Here is a 21251-nt window from a genome sequence, read left to right as displayed (position 1 = left end):
ACACATGGCATATGCCACCAACTGCCCTGTGGGGAAGATCCTGATAACACTTGGTATTTTGATACTGTTTGCTATGGCTTTTGAAAATGTATTTACTGGTAAGCTGCCTGAGAATGCGGGATATAAATGCATAAGGGCAATATAAAATGCATAAGGAGCCAGGGCTGACAGTGAGTTCCTGCGTGGGGGAGCAATGCATAGGATGTGGTTTGCTGCATAGACAGAGATTGTGGGGAGGAGGAGGAAGTTTATATTGGGAGTGAACAGCAGCAGCCTGTCGTGTTTGAAGAGGAGGGGAAAGAATAGAGGAAAGCGGGTTAACACAGTTTCTTGGCCACAGTGGAGGCACATGCTTTGTGAGGAAAGTGGTGCCTCCATGAACGTTTTTTTAAGTCTTTCTGCAGCTAGAGGTCCTACCACATATGGAGCTGTGGACAAAGTTTTGGAGGGCTGGGACTGGAAATGTGAACTATTCTCGTTCTCTCATCTCTCCTTTATTGAGCCAGGAGGGGCAAGCGTCAAAGAATAGCAACAGCTCCCACTGGCATGCTTGCCCAGTGGGGAAGGTTGCGATAGACAATATACATGAGAACGGCTGTTGTCTTAACCACCGCTTTTAATATTTTTATGGAAGCTAAATTCTCATCTCTCATTTGTCTGTGGAGGATTGTTTCCATAGGCAGCTGGATTTATGGAGTGCTGTGGGGCACAACAAATGCATTTGAATAAGACTTTTGAGGTTATAAAATCATAGAGTTGGAAGGGACCAACAGGGTCATCTAGTCCAACCCCCTGCAATGCAGGAATCTTTTTGCCCAACGTGGGGCTTGAATCCTATGACCCTGAGATTAAGAGTCTCAAACTCTACCGACTGAGATATGTTTTATTTTGATTGTTTCTGGGGAGAGAGAATGCGCTGTCTAGATACCACTCCCAAAGCAGGTCATGTGAGCATTATTCTTAAGCTTTACGGAGTTAGTTTTGAAGCCAGGGAAAAGTTGGCATTGTTCAGACACTTTCAGTTGTGGGTAGTTTGCCACAGTGGTAATGTGCTTTAAAAGGGGCATTTTCCCCATTTCACATCTCACCAGATGCTCTTGTTAATGGCTCTTGTAAGCCCGTTGTATTTCCCCTCCCTTTCTTTTCCTGCTCTGTACCTCTACTTGGGTAAAGATTGATCTTGGTGGAACTAGTTCTTCATGGATGCTCACCATTGTAACTCATTTGTTATTGGAATGAATTCAACGTTTCTTTCCCTTCCCCCCTTGTTTAGAGGCATTTGGCAAAACTTGCTGCATTTAGCGAGTTTTTAATTGTTATCATTGCATAATGACAACATTGTATAACATTGGAATTTTAGCTAATTATATTGTGCTAATTTGAAGGTATTTTGGTTTTTGTAGATCTCAAGAATATAAAAGATATATATTTTTTTTAAAAAAACTTATATTAAAAAAATTACCCTGGCTTTAAAAAGAAAAACCCATGCAAGCCCTAGGTATCAAAATTTCCAGAATTTAAAGCTCAGATGCATATCAACACTTGTGGGTTTTTCAAGCTTCCTGATGTGTGGGTGTTTAGTGGCATGCAAAGGAAGGTCATTTACATTTACATTTGACTTGTCATAAATATTTTTGAGTAGTGTTAGACTTAACAGTTTTGACTGTAGAGGCTAAAACCAACTTTGCTCTTTATAACTCTGGTGTTATATTTGGGGTGGCAGAGGGGACAGAGAGAAGATGCTTGCTTGCCTGCCAATCCTGCCTGCAGGATAACCTGTCAAAATTGTGTCCTATGAATATTTTTCCTGTTCCCTTAAACAGCTGGTACCTCTAGAACCAGACTTAAACTTTGTAGACAATCAGACAGGTGTTTGGGACATTATGAACACAAGCAAAAGCATGTAGTAGCTAGAACATCTGTAGAAGTTATTTAGCAGTGTATGCCTTCTCCTAACGCATGTATTGCATACTGGAAAATATTTCCCACAAGGAATATCCTGTTCAGTGACATTCCGGTGATGATTCTCCAACCCAGAGTTCTCCTGATGGTCTGCTTTCTGTATGGAGAACAACCCTTCTCTCCATGGTGCTGCATAGAGGTACCCTCAGAATTAGATCCTACTCTAAAACCTGGTCTAGCATAGCATTGAAGGGCATGCAACACATCTTGTTTAAAACTTAGCTATCCATGAAGTTGGCTAGCTATCTTGGGTAACTTGACACTTCCTCAGCCTTAGTCCTATATTCCAGATGGAGGACTATACTAGTCTGCTTTGCAGACTTGCTGTAAGGACTGCTAAAATTTTGTGGAACAACTTGCCTTAAGCAATTAGAACCCAGTGTGCCAATTCCACAGTGAAGACCTGTGCCAAGTATTCTTACAGCCCAGCCTCTACCATTTTACTTGAAAGTGTGCTGTAGTGATTTTAGTTGGATGTTCCTGGAAGTAAGTATAGATCTGGACTGCTAGCGTCATCCATGAAAGTGTGTGATCAATGCAGTAAAAAGGATTTCCTCCTTGTTGCTGTGGCCAACGTCTGAAAGCTCTCTTCTGTTAATATAATGGTAGCTTAGCTGGGACCTGGGAGGGTCGACAATTGATTCACAGCTCTTACAGGAGGCTTATAATTCTTGCTGATCACAAATGAAACCCCACAGTGCTATAGCTAAGTTGACAATTATTGATGTGCACATGAGGGGAAGAGTAAAAGAAAGAGAGGGAAAAGACTCTATGCTCTAGAAGGAAATGTACTTATGCAAGCGCTGGAAACCAAACCAGTTTTATTAATGGCTAAGAATTGGAGTGAAGAAAGTGCTAATCATACTTTCTCATGGTTGTTGTTTTTTTTTAATGGAAGGACTGGGGGAGGAAAGCTGCCTCCTGCCCCATTCCTTCCATTTATTTTTTTTAAAGCATAAGTGGTTTGCTTTCAGTTATTTGCTGTTTGCCTTCCTGATTTCTGAACCACTTCTTGTATAGAGTGTGGCACTGGTGGAATTTTTGGCAGATGGGCAAAGTTCCCTCTTTGGATGTTACACTCTGCAGTGAACAGGTGTGTGAATCAATTCACTTTTCATCACTTATTACAATGTTCAAAGTCATCCCTTTCACATTTATACAAAACATTTTTGAAAGGTGATGCATTGGTTCAATTTCCCACTTCCCCTAAAAATTGCTTAACATAGACTATGTGCCTATTAATTCCCCGTAATCATCCCTATCAAAGTGGTTTGCAGGAGGTTAGTCTTTCCTTCTAACCAAAGTGCAGATTTCCCCCCCCCCCCCAAATTAATAGTTCTGAACATTTGAGTTTAAAAACATGTGGCGTGTGTATGGCATGAATCAAATAGTCAAGGCTAGATGTTAGTCCACTTTACTTCAAGTTTCTACTTCTTTGGGCTGCGCAGGACACAGTTCTCAGAGGTGGGCAAATTTCAGACTGGTGGGTTCTGCTTTGCTTTTTTGGTGGGCCTTGGGAGTTCTAGATGCAAAATGGTGGCCAAGGGAAGCGAATAGCCACTTAAAATTAAGGAACAATGCATATGCTTGGCCCACACATTTTGTGTTCGGTACTCAAGCTGAGCTCACAGTGCTTTAACACAAAATTTCCCCTAAGCTCTTCTTGTTTCAGCTGCCTAATTTAGCAGTTGGGAGCTTTTCCACTGTTTAATGGCAAGTTGTAAACCCTTGCCAATATGCTGCAAATCACCCACAGATCTACCAATAGATCCCAATGTACCTTCTGCCCACTGCTCTATAGGATCTGTGTGCAGGGGTGGGAACGGGGTGTATACCAAAGAGTCTAAATGCAATCCCTGGGACTTTCAGTTTAAAGGACTTCAGGTTGTACACATGTGTAGCTAGATGCAAGCATGTGTGGAGGTCTCACCTCACCATCTCTGGTGTACTTAACATCCCTGCAGTCTTTGTATTGACTCCTGGTTGTCTGCTTTGTTTTATTTCTATTTTCACAGTGCTTCAAGAGTGGCTCATTAGGTGTTTTACATTTTTTTAAAAAGACTTCTCTCCCACCCACCATTAAAAACTTTTTTTTAAAGAAACTGCTTTGAATTTGCTCTGACATGGGGAAATGGGCCTTTGTCACTGACACAAAGGCAGCCTATCCATGCTCTGCTCTGAGGAGAATGGGAGGTAGCTTTGTGACTGACTCATGAATGGACGAATCCAGGCTTTTGAAACTGGGCAAGTAGGACAGGTACTGCAAATATATTGAGCATGTTTTCACAGCATGCTTCCTGCATACATTGTGTACCTTCATGTTGAAGAGCTAAGGGGGGAAAACTGCTTGAAAGCTACTGCCATTCAAGCGTAGTGCCAATACTCCTTATGTTGTTCCTTTTAATAGCATTGGGGTGAACAATTTATGTGTTATTTCAATAGTTGGACTACATCAGCTTCCAACTCTGCTCTACACAGCTCTTTATTTGCAGCAGCGTCTAACAGTCCCACAATTGTAGCACTAATCCATGGGTAGGCAAACTAAGGCCCGGGGGCCGGATCCGGCCCAATCATCTTGTAAATCCGGCCCATGGACAGTCTGGTAATCAGCATGTTTTTACATGAGTAGAATGTGTCCTTTTATTTAAAATGCAACTCTGGGTTATTTGTGCAGCCTGCCTGGTGTTTTTACATGAGTAGAATGTGTGTTTTTATTTAAAATGCATTTCTGGGTTATTTGTGGTGCATAGGAATTCGTTCATTTCTCCCCCAAAAATATAGTCTGCCTCACCACAAGGTCTGAGGGACAGTGGACCGGCCCCCTGCTGAAAAAGTTTGCTGACCCCTGCACTAATCAGTGTGTCTACATGTTGGAGGAAGAGGGAAACTAACACAGGAGGACAGCAAAAGACTTATGCAACCTTCTGTGTAGATAGAATGCTTAAACTCCCACTGAATAGAATGGGACTTACACTGTCTAACCATGTGCATGACTGCAGCCTTCATCCCCCTAAAAACAAATTACTTTGTAGTGCAGTATAAAATTGATGTGCCTGTGAACATGGAACGCACAGGATTACCTTCTGTCTTTTTATCATGGAGAACAGAATCAGTATGGGGGAAAGAGATTTATTGCACATTCATTTCAAGCTGACCAAGCAGCTTATAAGAGATTCAGCTAATGATTTATTTCTAGAGAGAGAAAGTGTTCTTGATGAAATGTCATTAATTGCTTAATTATTCGAGGGAGAAATTACACTCAGCAATTTGTTCGCCTTTTAGATTGGTTTCATTTAAGTAATTCTCCGTGAAAGCATTCCTGGGTTAGAAGTAGATGATGAACTTGCTAAGCAAACGCATGCATTGCAAATTGCTGATATTCCAACTATTTGCCTACTCTCATAATTTATTTATTTAATTTATTTATTTATTAAATGTGCATACCGCCCTTCATCCATAGATCTCAGGCTGGTTCACAAGACATATCTTAGCAAATGTGTGTGTGTGTGTATATATACACACACACACACACACACACACACACACACACACATATACATATATACACATATATACATATATATATATATATGATTCGTCTCCCCCCTGCTCTCCGCTGCTGGAATTCCTACTGATACTAGAGGCACATATTTAAGTCAGTGTTTGTATGGCTTTGCTATGGTCTTTGGCTAGTACAATAAAGCTTACTCACTCACTACTTAAGAGGAACTGTGCCTTAGTTTCCATACATCACTGTAAAATTGTGTTGATGAACTTGACATAAGCAAATTCTGCCACTGTACAGTCTTGCATTGTTTCAGTTTTGCCTATTTGTACACTAGCATCCAATAAAGACAACGCTTACCCAGTGCTTACAAATGCTTATGCTACAGAGTTTGCCTTTACAATAACCACAGAAATCCTTATGGCTTGGCTACACCAGTGGACTGCAGTTAGGCAACTTGTTGTGATTAGGCGCTTCTGTGTAGAAAAGCTTTAATGAAATGGGAATTTTAGAATCATTTATTGTTTCTGCTGAAATCTTTAAAATATTAGACTTTTCTGGAAAAGAAGTGTTGCTTGTTCTCTCCCCCAACCTCCTTTCAATGATTAGAACTTTTGAAGGTTTGAGAAGAAGATGAAAGTTACAAGGCCAAAAAAAAGTTTGAAACTTCTCATACTGTTTTTGCTACACATGAATGTTGATAATGAGGGAGAAGCCCTGTCCAGGCATTCAGCATGATCAGGGAACAGCTATATGTGTGCAGAGGGCCAGGCGTGCATGTGCTTCCTCTGCCCCCAACCTCCCCTGCATTCTGGGCATGCCCTTCCTCTCCCCAGCCTTTGTGTGTTCACTGGAGAAGTCTGAAGGGGGCTTCTAACAGTGTTCAGTGGAACAAGCCCCCTTCAGGTTTTTGGGCTAAACACATGCCTGTTGAGAAGGGGTATTGGGGGACAGGGAGGCCATGCCGACAGCCCTACACACATTTAGCACTCCTGTGAACAAGTTGAATGAGTAAATAACACAAATGTAGAAGGGAAATTTATACTTAGGTTCTAGCTGACATGGATTTTACTTTTACGTATTAGACCACATTTAAGTCTCCCACATGGAAATGCCCTTAACACCATCTGATTCATGCAGGGAGGGGCAATTTGTCAAATGACAGTAAGGATTACAGGCAAGATCTCTGAATTGCCATTGGCCTTATGTTAGTATGCCATTTGTTAGGGCATCTTTCACCATGTTGTTTGTTGGGGTACAGGTGTGTGGGACGTGTGTGTATATGATGCACTAATATCAAGGTGTGAACAGAGAACATTTTGAAACTGAAATAATTAACCGGTACTTGTGAATCTTGATTGAAAATTTAATTAATGAAAGCAAAATGTGTGAAAGGCAGTTGGAGAAGGAATTTTGGGAAGTGATATTCAGAAAAGTATGGTTCTCTTAATAAACACACACACACACACACCCCAAACCAGTTACCAGAAAAAATACTTATTTCTTTGCCTTGTGTACTTCAACATTGTTGTATATTTATAGCCATCCAAGTCTCCACATCATCTTTGCAAGGCCTGTAGTATGATAGCAGTTTCCTGAAAAAATGCTGGCTCCATTGATACTTCTAACTCTTTTTGGCTGAACTCCCAGTCCTCTTCTCTGTGTCCATTCAGTTATTTTTGTCAAAATTTGAATGGTTTGCTTTCATGCTATATCACATTTGCCTCTGTACCCCATTTTCATTTTTTCCTCTTCTTTAATTATATATGTAACTAATTTAGAAGAAGTAACAACAGATAATTTTTTAAACAACAACAACAATGTATTGTGAGGAAATGCATTGTGATTACTTTAAAACAGAAGAGGGGAATCAGTGGCCATCTAGATTTTGTCCCAATACAACTACCCTCATACCTGACTATTGGTCATGCTGACTGAGGCTGATGGTGATTGTAGTCTAGCAACCTCTGGAAGGTTTCAGGTTTCCCACTGTTACTTAAACAGTCTAATATTTCAAAAAGGTAATCAGGTTCCTCACAGACCTCAGACGTAAGCCCTTTGGAGTTCATTGGGACTTTCTCCCAAGTAAGTGTATATGAATCAACACTAAAATTATTTCTAGTGTTAAGGGTCATTTGGAGAAAACCTCTGTCCTTGGTACTGGATGCATATAAGACATTATTAGCCTCTTCTGCCAAGGAACCATTTCCTTCTCTAGGTTTAAATTATAGGGTTTTTAAAAGATGCTGTGCATTGTAATGAATTAGAAATTAATCAGTCAGATTTGTCTTATTTTGTCCGTTACAAAGTCAAAAATAAATGGGCACAAGAGGGGAAAAACCAGGAAGCATGTTGGCAATTTAAAACATACACACAATATGTAGCAGTTGGTTTTTACTGGCTTAACTATTGTGTCCTTTCTTGAATGATGGCATGAAATGTACTATTGATATCTTATGTACTTGCTGTGACAAACACATGAACTCTGCTTGTATGCTCAACCTTTGTTTAATGGTCCCCCCACCACTCAATAATTACATTTTACTTGTGTTCTCCCTTTAGTTCATAAAAATGGATCCCATTCTCAGGCTTCATGGGTGGCTGTTTGTGACCAGCTCATAGCAAAGGGGATAGGACTTCAAGATCCTGTTTAAGGTCTTGCCACTTTTAAGTGTTTGAAACATTTTGAGGCAGAGAGGAAGAACTGAGAGCTTATTTGGAATGTAAGGAAACACTACACTTCATTCAAACCTTGAAAACTTTATACACACACACACACACACACACACAGAGTATATAATGTGGTGTAGGTTGAAACATTTCTCAAAGTCTGCAGCCGAGTACACATGACTTGCTTCTATGGGATATTTCAGTTCCTTATTTGCTTACTGAATGTTATATTCTGCCTTTTCTTTCATCATGGAACTGAATATGGTATATGCACATATTCCAGGAAGTCTTCAATCTAAGCATTGAGCGGATTCAGTTTCTTAAGCTTTCAGACAATTCGTCATGACATCACACTTTTTATTACAGCCTGAGACACCAAATTAATTGGGCTTTTATTGGAAACTGATACTTTAAGAAGTGGCTCTATCAGTTGCACTTTTATTTGTTTTAGTAAAGGGTAAACACTTAGCTCATTACGAAATATAATACTGCATTGGCCTTTTCTTTGAATTGTGACATAAATAGTTCATTCACCACCCATCAGAAATATGGTTCCTGAACGTAAGCTGGTAAAGTCCCAAGTTGTCATGTGTTTGCCCAGGTAATGATATCTGTTAGGACCAGAACTTAATTCTTTCTGTAATGCTTAGGCAGTCCAAAGGTATTGCCAGGATTTGCATGAGCAGCAAATCCCCTTCAGTCTCTGAGATGACTTGCAGAAATGAGAAGAAAAGAAGATTAAGTGTATTGGCTTTTAGCATTTTGAATCTGCTCTGTCTTTGCACTTTATAGTTTTCTTTAGGTTCAGAACTCTCTGTGTTACTCATTAGTTTCTTTGCATTTTGCATCTCACAGTTTTAATTCAAAAACAAGTCTCTCTGATGTTCGTTGAATCCCATGAGATGTTTTGTTTATTGATGACCACCAATGGTCATGACCACTGTTTTTGCTCATGAAGCCAAAATAGGTATATCTGGGTCCAGAGTTAGTATACTTGGTTTCCAGTTCCCCTGATAAACCTTCCAAGATGTCCTCCTTGCTTGCTCCAACTTAAGCCTCTGCCTGGTTCCTTGTGACAGATCAGCTTCTACAAACTGATGCAAAATCCTCTGTTTAATAGTGTGAAAGTGTGCATAGATAGATAGTTACAGCTATAGCTATAGCTATATTTGAACATCAGTTTGAGGCCTTGATTTTTAAGCCAGGACCTTTGATGTAGGCCAAGGTTTCCCAAACTTGGGTCGTCAGCTGTTTTCAGAGTACAATTCCCATCATCCCTGACTACTGGTCCTGCTAGCTAAGGGTGATGGGAGTTGTAGTCCAAAAACAGCTGGAGACTCAAGTTTGGGAAATTGTGGTGTGGGAAAACTTGATAAGAGGAATTCCTTGTCTCAAACAACTTGAAACATAACGGCTTTGTCAGTAGCTTAAATAAAAGCAAGTTGTGCCAAGTAACCTAGTGGTCTGTGATGTTTCCCATAATGGACCTTCTCCTATACTTTTGTGGTCTGTGAGGTATCAATGTCAATGAAACCTAGGATACAGTTCAGTCGGCGCAACCTCTTTGCAGTGTGCTTTGTAGCATTGTCACTTGTGTGTGTCCACCTATGTGTTTCTTAGGCTATGGCCTGGCCACCTGGTAGTCTTTTTTGGCTAATTTCCCTGTTTCAGCAAATAGCTGGTTCCATGGGAGGGCATATTTTTGTCAAGAAAATGTGGGTGTGGGTGTTGTTAAACTCCTTCACATGCCATGTATCCAGGCTGGGGATCCAGCTCAAGTTCCCCAGTATTTACTGATGACAGTTTTATATATATATATATATATATATATATATATATATGCATAGATTGTATTTGTTCATTTACCACTTTGACAAGTTTGTCCTTAGCTTTGCACAGGAAGCTGGAAGTGTGTTCAGCCTCCACACAATATTTGCCCTGGGAATATGCTGCACTGAAAAGGCACCTGTTCCAGAAGCCCAGGCACTTGGATAATTGCAGCTTCCAGTATATGTAAATATTAGCGTGGGAGTAAAATTACCACAGAAATCATGAAATCTTACCGCACTTATGAAAATAAATTCTTGGGCTGAACCTTTTTCTTAAAAGTTCTCACCATCCACAAATATTTATTCTTCGGGAAATTGTGGGAAGTAGGATTGGCAGGTTATAATATCTCATATTCGCAGCTGGAGAGTCTGCAAGGAGAAAGTAGTTCCTGTGGAAATAAAGGGATGTGCATTGTGTTTCTCAATAATGTGTGTGTCCTGAAAGAAAGTGGATCAGTTGCGGAAAAGCCTTTGCCAATGCCTCATGTCATGCTCTCCCGGGTTGCGAAAAGCTTAGATATCAATGAAAAGACTTCTAGCTGTCCACGTGGAGAAAGAATTTGTGGGGGTGTTTTCAAACAAGTGGTTCCTGCTTGTGCATTCTGAGTATTGTGGAAAGGTGTGTCATGTGCCCTCATTAGTATCTGTTCTCAGAAAAATATGTTGGGTGGTTGTGTGTGTGTTTTTATAGTCTGCAAACAAAAGAAGCCAACAAAACAGGTCAGGAGTAGAGATTCTATGGAGTGCAGTAAGGTGTCTGAGCTGCCCATTTCCAAGAGTTTGCCTTTTACCGTCCCACAAGTGCCTTGCATAACATGGGGATTTTTTTGGGGTAATCCTCTGATACAGCCTGAAAGTGTTGGGTGAAAGAAAGAAATAGGGGAGGTTTAGCGTGCAATCTAAAATCCTGCACCCCTTTGCCAAGACTTGAAAGAGAATATTATAACAAGGCAGGTTTTTCGTCAGTACGTTTTCTTAATTGTACATCCTAGTGATATTAATCACTCACTTTTTGTTGGGGCGGGGGAAATAAGTACTATTATGTTTTGAGTTGGGTGTTCCCTAGGAAATGAATAGTCTTTGCTGTGTACAGCGGCAGTTAAAGCGATGCCAGCGAACTTTTTGTGAGACATTGAGACTAGCAGCAAGTGTGATTGTACATAACTTTAATGATTTACAAAATTTATTTGAGGCTGAAAAGGCCAAACTGCAGCACAGTGCGGAATCTAGAAGATCTTGTTGATTGAAAGTGTATGTGTGTCACTGAGTAGCCCTTTAAAGGGAGGGAGAGTGTTTACAGAACTCGCAAATGAATCGTACGCTCAGAAATGTAGGTCAGTCAGTGACCTCCCAATAGAATGAGGCAGCAGTTTAATAGTGCAACTGACAGCTCAGCAGCAGTAAACCTCACTGTCTCCAGGAAACTTGTCTTGACAAATGTAAACACATTATATCCTGTATTTCCCTGACTTATTTAATTTTTTCCCCCAATTGCCACAGCAGGAACCACAAACTGTCACCGTGGAGTCCCCTTTCATCACTCCTCCTTGTCCCCAGAAGCAAATGTCTTGCAACAAGGCTTAATCTGTTGATGTTGGGAGACTGTATGCAGCATGCAAGGCTTGCATTGAACCTTTTGAAATAATAAAATTGTAGCAATGCTACATTTCTTCATAGTGGTAGAATGACTGAATAAAATTGAAATTCCTGTTTCCTTGCAGGAATGCCACCCCACCCTCACCCCTGCCCTGAAGAACAACCAGAATTGGATTATATAGAACCTAATCTTATCCTGTAGTTATTGCTATGAATGGTCAGGAGATGGGCATGTGCTGATGTGCATGTTGTATGCGGATTGCAAGTCATTAATAACTCTGAACACACACACAGAGAGAGAGAGAGAGAGAGAGAGAAAGAGAAGATAAGCACTGCTCAGCTAGTGCCTTAAGCTTCTGCTCTGCTCTGCTCCCAGTTGTCACTGTCATTTGGGGAGTGAGAAAGTAGAAAACAAAATAAAAGTGTTTTGCACTGCATGATTATATTTAACTGTGTGGTCTGCCTGACCTGACAACCAGACTAGACTTTATATTTAGCCCGTGGAGGCAGCTGCTTGAAACAGCCTACACATGATGACATATCCTTGCCATCACCATAACATGTAACACTTCTTTACATGATTCTTCCATCTAACGTACAGATTCCACTTCAGTCTGGCCCGGTAATGTTGGCGGCTTGTGTGTGGAGAGTCAGAACATGAAGTAGGTGGGAAAATTGCACAAAGAGTAATTCCTATTAACTGTGACAGAATGTCACCATGTATAGACCATTATTTAAGCAATGTGTGGAGTAGACATCACTATACTGGCAACCCAAAGAGAGAAGAGCACCTGTGATATGCTTAGATCAGCTTTCCCAATAATTCAGTAGTAGACTTGTCTAAAAAGGAGTATCCTTAGTCTGTCTGTCTTTCTTTCTTTCTTTCTTTCTTTCTTTCTTTCTTTCTTTGGGTTTTAAAACTTGGTTTAGTAGTAGTGGACTAGAATACGTGAGTGTAAATTACAGTTTCTTGATGTATGTGAGCTGAAACATTTGCTGTTCACAGCCTAATCTGCCTTGTGGGGTTTTTGAGAGGGGAAAATCATATATGGCTGCCCATCACTACTTGAAGGAAGGGTGGGATAAATCTGTTCCATTAAAAAAACAAATAGATGTTTTATTTCAGTATTCTGTTATACCTAACTCCAAAGTACAGTGGTATCTCGGGTTAAGAACTTAATTTGTTCTGGAGGTCCGTTCTTAACCTGAAACCGTTCTTAACCTGAGGTGCCACTTTAGCTAATGGGGCCTCCCGCTGCCGCCGCGCCACCACCACGCGATTTCTGTTCTCATCCTGAAGCAAAGTTCTTAACCTGAGGTACTATTTCTAGGTTAGCAGAGTCTATAACCTGAAGCGTCTGTAACCTGAAGCGTCTGTAACCTGAGGTACCACTGCAGCGAGCTGTTTACAGAATATCTGTAGTCTCCATTTTTTAAAAAAGTTTTTTTTAAAAAAAAATGTTTATCCTGCTCTTCATCCCAAAAAGTCTCCCTGGGCATCTTTCAGATCAACAACATGGCAGTCCCTACTCTTGTTGTTGTGGCAGCATTCCATCGGTCTCAGGAAACAGTATAAAGAGACATAGCACTAAAATAAAATGGATTTGAGGTGTGGGGAGGACATAAACAAACACATACAAGTTCCCAGTTGCAAGCTCTTGTAATTACCAGCTGGGGTGAAGAAATCAAATTTGCTGGTCTTTGAGACACTCCTAGAGAGTTGTCCTGCATCGCTTCTCTCCCCATCGTTTACTATAGCCTGATAAACTGGCTGCTGTTATGTGACAACTGATGGAAGGAGAAGCCTGGCTTCTCAGCAGACTTGTTACAGTCCTGAAGTAATTAATGGCTGCTGCAAGCTGAGTTGGAAAAGCAGCCTGATAAAGAGAGATTCTACCTTTTTAAAAAATCTACTTGCTTGTTTAAGCAAAAAGCTTCTTACAGTTGTCTCATGAAACACTTTGTTTAAAGAGACATGCAGATGCAGTGTTAAATAGATACAGTGATTTTATTATCACTACATCATCATCATCTAATGGGCAAGTCCAATGCTGCCAGGTTTATATGCAGTCTTCAAAATCTGCAACATTTGCAGCCACGCAAACCTATTCAAGTTTTCACGTAAATCCAAATATGCTAAATGGGCCTTATTCCCAGGTAAATTTGTACAGGATGGCAGCCTTACTGCATATGTTTCCTAGAAAATCTAATATTACACAAAGGGCAACTTGCATACATATGTCCTTTATTATTCCGCAGTCATAATACCATGTGTGAGACACACGGGTACGTTTGAATTAATATAATTTCTTTTTCTTGGATATGGTTTTCTCTGCATTCCTGAGCAGGTCCCATTTTGTTTTTCATTTAATGAGCTGTAAAGATAAACTGTAATTCTGAGCCAAGTTGAAGAATTACAGATTTCCGTTCCAACAGCCCTTGCAGATAGAGTAGTCTTTGTGTTTCTAATCACTCCCAAACATTCTTGGGGTTGTTGTTTTTAAGTTGTAACTTAAAGGATTTTTGCCTTGATCCAGCTCTATTTGCAGGTAAAATTGGTATTAACATGTGACCACTTGTGCCGGAATGTTAGTGGGAATGAATAATTGAATGTCATTGAAAGGTGCTTTTCTAAACCTCAGGCTCTAGCATTGCGACCAGCATTTCTTAACAAGAAGTCTCTGGAAAAATTGCTATGACTACAATTAGCTACATCTAGTTATGATGGATCTCTATTATATGGATTCAGTTCATGTCTGAATAAGCTTCACCACAGAACATTTCACATTTTCATATATATACAGTAAGTTTGTACAGCACCAAAAATAGATTTCGTCACTTTGATCAAGTAGGGACCAAAAGAACATAGGAGTTTTAAAAAACTTGATCAGGCTCCTCCCTCCAGCTCTTAACTAGCAGAAGCCATTAGTTCATCCATGCCACTATAGTCTACTCCAGAATGGCAAATTTGTGGCCTTCCAAGAAGTGGCTGACTTACAACTTCCATCAGCCCCAGGCATCATGGCTGGAGTAATAGGAGTTGTTAACCAATATTATTTGCAGCGTCTTTGGCAAATTATCATTTGCTTCCTTTTCAACCAGGAATGGAGGCTCATAGTGACTGGCCCAAGTTCACTCTTGTCTCCCAGGACCCAGTACAACAGCCTAACAAGTACACCACACTGGTTCACACTGACCAAACAAATAAGAGACCCGGAGAACAGATTTCAAAAGTCATCAAGCACCTGCTTTATGAAGACAGCGTTCTTTCAAATATTAGAAGCTAAATTTCTGTCCTTTTTTTCAGTGGTTCAGTAAAGCAATCTTTTGCTTATTTCTGTCCCTTTGTAAATTGAATAGTACCATTTTTCTTTTTAAGTTAGCTCACTAGTTTTTTTCTCTTGCTCTTGTCAAATTCTCTTCTGTCTTTGTTCTTCTCCTTTTAAAAGATGTTGCAAAATGAACTACATTTGGTATACATTTTGCTTCTTTGCTCTACTATTGAACAATGGCAGAATATTTAGATATAGTTTGAATGCTACCCATTGGTGCACAAAATGTGCCCTTCAGAAAGATTCATGCTGTCTGCAGCTTTCAAACTATGCTCAAGTTCCACCTTATTTTTGACCAAGGTTCATCAGAAGCCTGCAATGTTGCATTCTCAGCTGACCTGTGTGTGTGTGTTTTGCGCTTTCCCCTTAATTATGATTGGCTTTTTATAATCCTGCCCTCTTCCAACTTTCCCCCATCTCTGCAGTTGTTGTTTTTTTTTGAACCAGTTTGCAATTTACAAAAAAATTGCTCTGCTTCAATTGAAACATTTAAAGGAAGATTTCTGGAGTTTATGACATCCCACCGCAAGTCATTAGTTATCATGGCTCTCTCTCACCATGAGTGGGAACCACATTTCTGACTTCACACATGAACAACTAATCTCTCTCAGAGTAAGTATATTTTGAAGAATTCTGGAGGTTTTTGGCTGTGTTAAAGAAAAAAAATCAGGGAAAAAATGGATTTGTGTTGCTGTTCCAGTTAAGAGGAGCTAGCTGTAAAGGAACAGGTCACCATATCACCGCCATACAATTCAGCCTTCTATCTGAAGTCCATTGCCTGCTTTTTAAAACTGATTCCCCCTCAGTTATAAGTGAAATTGTATCTAATAATGCTATGTGAGTAGTATGTCATACTAGAGAAAATATATGCAGAGTTTGGGAGGCTGCAGGTACTATTTATGTTTTCATTAAATCTCTGTTATTTCTTTGACTTCTCACACAGGAATCCGTGTCAGGAAATATTGAGTCAGATATCAGTTTCTTAATTTAAGCAAATGCTATAGCCTAGTCAGGTGCCAAAAACCTTATACTCATGAACACACCGCATCTCAAAACTGTAATTTAAAATTAATTGCAGGCAATATCAATCCAGGGCTTTCAGTCCAATCATTTCATCACCACAGTTAATTAGCTGGATACCTGAAAGACTTCCAAACGCCAGCCAAGAAGTTGCCTCCTTTGCATTAAGGGTGCATAAAAACCAAGGGAAGAGTAAAAATCAAAAATTCTCTTCTTTCTTCACAAGCAGCTCCTTAAATGTGTGCCTATTCCGCACGCTCCTCTAGGTCAGTCTACTTGCGTTGTTCTTCCAATGCTTTGTTGCAGTTCTTTCCCTCAATGTTCTCAAAGCTGTAGCAAACACAACTGGAACGACAACCCTCTTTCCAATCCATCTGCTGTTCCTTTCTCTCACCAAACATCATCTCAAGCTATCCCCTCTGCTATGACATCAATACATCCTGATCCAATGAAGGAACCTGCATTTGGATATAGATTGAGACTCGAGCACAAAAGTGTGTTGATGAAAACCATTAGAGGTTGGTGCTGCAAGCATTGCGAGTATTGCTCACTTGGCTCCTTAGCACTGCGTGTTGCTGCCAGTTACTGAGAGGGGGAGAAGCAAACCAGTGGGAAGCTTGGCGTAGCGCAGGCTTAGCAGAGTCAATCCAGTGCTCCTCTGGATTAGCAGAGTCAATCCAGTACTTCTCCCAAGCCAAGCTCCCCATCACCTCTCTTTCTTGGTAACCAGCAGGGACACGTGGTGTTGGGAGACAAGGTGAGCAACACCACCTTACTGACCACCACTGATAATAATCCCACCACCTTGATCATAGGCATCACATGAGTTAATTGTTACTGTGTTGGATTTATTTGAACTGCCAAAGCAATGGAGCTTAAACTTTCTACCATCAAGAAATTTCCACATGCTGTGTGTCTGCCAGAGAACCACATGGAACTCCTTCAAGTTGCAGAGGGTTCAGGAACTGATTCTAGAATGATCAAATGGGATGCTTGCCAGATATGTTAAGCCCCCCCCCCGTGTGTGTGTCTATTAAGAACGGGCTCTATCATGCAGCCAACCTTCCCTGTTGCCACCTGTTTCAGGGAACAAAACAGGTACAGGTACGCTGTCGTTTAGGAAAGATTGGTCACCAGTTCTGACCTCAACACACATGTCTGTAGTGCTACATATTTCCTAGTTGGTGTAAAGCATTTTTCATACAGCGCACTTGAAGCTGAGTGACTTCTTTTTTTTTTTATAAAATACAGTACATGTGCTCCTGTTTAACATTGGGGTGGAAATCAGTCACTACCTCCTAAAAGATTTCTCTGAATTTTTCATTCTTGTCAGAAAGAGACTTTAGTGTGGGACTTTAAAGACTAAATATTCATTTTGATGGAAACTTGTGAAGGAATATAGTAATATCTCTCTCTCTCTCTCTCTCTCTCTCTCTCTCTCTCTCTTACACCAGAAAGCCAAACTTGGACTTGGTATCCAATTCTAGAGATAGTCTCTGTCACAATTGCCATCATTCATATTCTCTCTCTCCCCCCCTCTCTCTTGTATTAAAGTATGATTCACAATGTCAATGCATAAGCAAAATCTGACTCTGAGGTATGTTTTCTTCAATCAAACAGATTTGGGAGCACGTGTGGAATTATATGGTTTTGTTTATCCACGAGTTTTTAAAACGTCAGCAGAAGGTAAATAAAAGAAATAAACAAAACCCCAAATTGAGTCAGTATTGGTTATTAATAGAGAAAAGTAATTGATGACTCAAGCATTCAATGCTATGGCAGTTTCCGAGTTTCGGTTTCATGTTAGGTTCTTTTTAGGAATAGTTTTTGCTTTATAGTTGAAGTCAGATTTGTGTTCTACATCACTGCTCAGTCAGAAAAGCAGTAATAAGCTTGGGCAGAAGACTGCTTTGGATCTATGTAATAAAAGTAGTCCAGCTAATAGGATGAAGTAGATGACGTATAGATCTTTCCCTTTACAATTATAACTGGGGAAATTTGTATCTATATTTTCATTTGTTAAAGAAACAACTGAGTCAAACTGTAGCACTTGCTGAGTTTCCTTTATTAGTCATTTCAGTCAGGGTGTATGTTAAATTGGTGAGTCAGAAGCCGAGATGCAAAATATGTTTCTGAATGACAGACAGAAACAAATCACAACTTTGAAAAAACAAGTGCATTATATTTATTATTGCTCGTTCATTGGTAGTCTAAAATGCACTGGACGTCAGCAGTCTCATAGATTCCTCTTAGTAAAACCCATCCAGTCCTGCTGCAATTATGGGGAGGGGGGCGGGGAGGGAGGAAGGAAACTGAAGTTGGAACTGTCTGGCACATCTAATTTTTGGATTGGAGAACAAATTCCTAGTGAATGATTTCACTGCCTGTAGTGCTGTCTGATTCAGTTACGGCATTTGATGGGACTTGTTGGAAGTATTGGCAAAGACAGGATGTTACTACATTTGAGGTCATATAATTGTTGTTGTTTTAAATAGGTGCTTTGCATTCATGGCATTGAATTCAGTGACTTAACAGTCCCGTCCTTAAGGTACTCCACCTGCTCAAACCTGAGCCAACCAAACACTCCGAGGATTGGAGCATAAGGCTTGTGTGTACTATTGCGATTTTTCTGTGCTAAGCCTGAATTTGATTTAGCTTTAGCCTGCAGGAGGCCTGCAACATCTCAGCTAACTCAATCTCAGGATCCCTGTATTCACCAGCAGAGCTACTAGTGTAAATAGTATTTGCAAAGCTTTTACCTATCGCATCTGGAGGAGAAGCAAATGTTACCACTAACAAATGACACCTAACATATCTAACACCTAACAAATAATGCATGGTGTTGGCAATCCTAAACATGCGTTTGGCCATGGTTGGCATACCTGGACCCTCTGTGTGACCCCCCCCCCATTCTTTTATTGCTTTTGCCTGTCCCACCTAGCACCTAAGTGGCTGCTTGCATCAGTGAGCCATGCCACTCTTCTGTGTAGCTGGAGGGGAAACATTGCAGCAATGTTGCTTGTTCCTAATGTAAAAGAATGTATAAAGCTTGGGACTGGGTTACGTGAGAAACTGCTTTCCCTCTTTCATATTATTATTTAAATTTGTATCTTGCCCTTCCTCGAAAAGGGTGGCAAACACAGCAGTGATAAAGCAATATGGCAAATACAACAGGCACCCACTGTTTGTGCTTCATGGAAACAACTGAGGACATTTTTGTTTTGAGAAACTTTTCCAGTTGGCTGTTTTTGTTTCCTTTTAAAGGTCTGTGCTTTAGGTATTTGTTATTATTTAAATCTATCTTTAGTTGTTTTCTAACCTATTTTTAGTTGTTTGTATGTAGCTTATGTGAAAGACAATTAATAAAGATGGTGGTGATGGTTTAAGGTTGATATATGACAAAATGCAGGTGAGACTCTTAATCTCAGGGTTGTGGGTTTGAGCCTCACTTTGGGCAAAACAATTCCTGCATTGCAGGTGGTTGGACTAGATGACCCCTTGTTCCTTCCAACTCTAAAATTATCTGATTCTATGAAACGCTTACACAAAGGATGAATGAATAAAACCCAAGTATAGCTATTTTAGCACAAAGGCCTAATTTATAAGGAGTTAGAGGGGCCCTCTGCGGGACGCGGGTGGTGCTGTAGGTTAAACCACAGAGCCTAGGACTTGCTGATCAGAAGGTCGGCAGTTCGAATCCCCACAACGGGGTGAGCTCCCATTGCTCGGTCCCTGCTCCTGCCAACCTATCAGTTCGAAAGCACGTCAAAGTGCAAGTAGATAAATAGGTACCGCTCCGGCGGGAAGGTAAACGGCGTTTTCATGCGCTGCTCTGGTTCGCCAGAAGCGGCTTAGTCATGCTGGCCACATGACCCGGAAGCTGTACACTGGCTCCCTTGGCCAATAAAGCGAGATGAGTGCCGCAACCCCAGAGTCGGTCACGACGGAACCTAATGGTCAGGGGTCCCTTTGCCTTTAGAAGGGCCCTCTACAAGCCCTTGGATCCATGTTGTGCAGGTATAGGATTCAGTAAATTGCCATATAGACAAGTCCTAAATAGTATCTTGCAGATTTTTATAGACACACGAGTGAGAAACTTGACTTCAGTATATCTTCTTATCTCTTGTAAAGAATGTCTCTGCTCCAGTGTTAGAAAGTCCCATTGTTCTAGGTGCATTTTGTGACAGGGAATTTCATTACGGCGAGCAGTTTATGAGCTCTGGGCGTAGTACTGCACCTAAGATTTCAGATTAAAACTGCAGAGTGGAAGGAAAGGAGGACCTTGTTCTGCTTCCTCACTTCCAGGTACTCTCTGAAGACTGCAGAAGAGACCTTCTTAAGAATATTAGGGGGGTGGGCAAGGGAAGGACTAGAACATGTGGAAAATGAGCATAATATTTTAGCTGCAGTTCATTCATTTTCAGCTTTGTATTCTTGTTATAAAAAGCGTGCCTACACATTCCGTAGCACCCATAATCTAGGTTTAAGGTGCTGTTTAGCTCTTAGCTTTCACATCTCAGTTTCCAACACTTCTCTACTCCTGAGGCAGCACGTCTTTGTGTAAAAGGGATGTTTATTTCTGGAAAGGGAAGGGGAAAACCAGGGCATTACACTTGAATTAAGTGTATGAAATTGCAATGAATTAAACAGGGCAATGTGTTTTTAAAATGAAATATGCAAATTTCTTCTAGTAGTGTTGGAATCTATGGATTTGATTTTGGTCTCTAGGTGTGTTTCCCCGCCCCTTTGCTTAGGTATGCTATTTCCCTGTGCAAGCTAAGCCAAGCCAAGCACAGACACAAGTATCAAACCACATTCCATGCTCCCACGACTCTAGGGAGGGCCTGTGTTTCAAAAACAATTAAGAAGTAATATACATGGGAGTGGGAAGATTAGAAGGGAGGGAGCAGAGAAAGGTTTCTTACAGAGGTACAGCCATGCGTTGAGCACCAGCCCTTACTATGCAAATTTAGGCAGGTTTCCCCGCTGCTGTGTCTTGTGCAAGCGCAGTCCAACTTTCAGTAGAAACTGCTGCTGTGCACCTTCTGTCAACAAGACTTTCCATGCATCCTATGCTACCTAAGGGCAGAGCTCCAGTTTTATGGCACTCTTGGCCTGACCCACATTCTTCTGGTATACATGGATACAGTGGTACCTCTGGTTACGAACGCTTCTGGTTATGCATGCTTCAGGTTATGAGTTCCGCTAACCTGGAAGTAGTTGCTCCTGGTTGCGAACTTTGCCCCAGGATGCGAGTGGAAGTCTCACGCCAGAGGCACGTGTGCAGCGGGAGGCGCCATTAGCGAAAGCAAAGCCAATAGGGTGATTCATGTCTTC

At 40.8% G+C, this 21251-nt stretch overlaps 1 protein-coding gene across 4 annotated transcripts in view; it reads left to right on the top strand.

Annotated features, from left to right (window-relative positions):
• Nucleotides 1-21251, top strand: part of BACH2 (BTB domain and CNC homolog 2) — a 180104-nt gene that overhangs the window by 74452 nt on the left and 84401 nt on the right. The window contains exon 1 of one of the 4 annotated variants that reach the window (XM_053381467.1): nt 12178-12224. The exons of the other annotated variants lie outside the window; for them this stretch is intronic. The gene's annotated coding sequence lies outside the window, so the exon portion shown is untranslated. Of the gene's footprint in view, nt 1-12177; nt 12225-21251 lie in introns of those variants that run through there. 4 annotated transcript variants of the gene reach the window in all.

The sequence above is a fragment of the Podarcis raffonei genome, chromosome 3, assembly GCF_027172205.1.
Source record: "Podarcis raffonei isolate rPodRaf1 chromosome 3, rPodRaf1.pri, whole genome shotgun sequence".
In the NCBI taxonomy this organism is placed as follows: Eukaryota; Metazoa; Chordata; class Lepidosauria; order Squamata; family Lacertidae; genus Podarcis; species Podarcis raffonei.
Note: the sequence above shows the minus strand (reverse complement) of the source record. Positions and strands in the feature narration are given on the sequence as shown.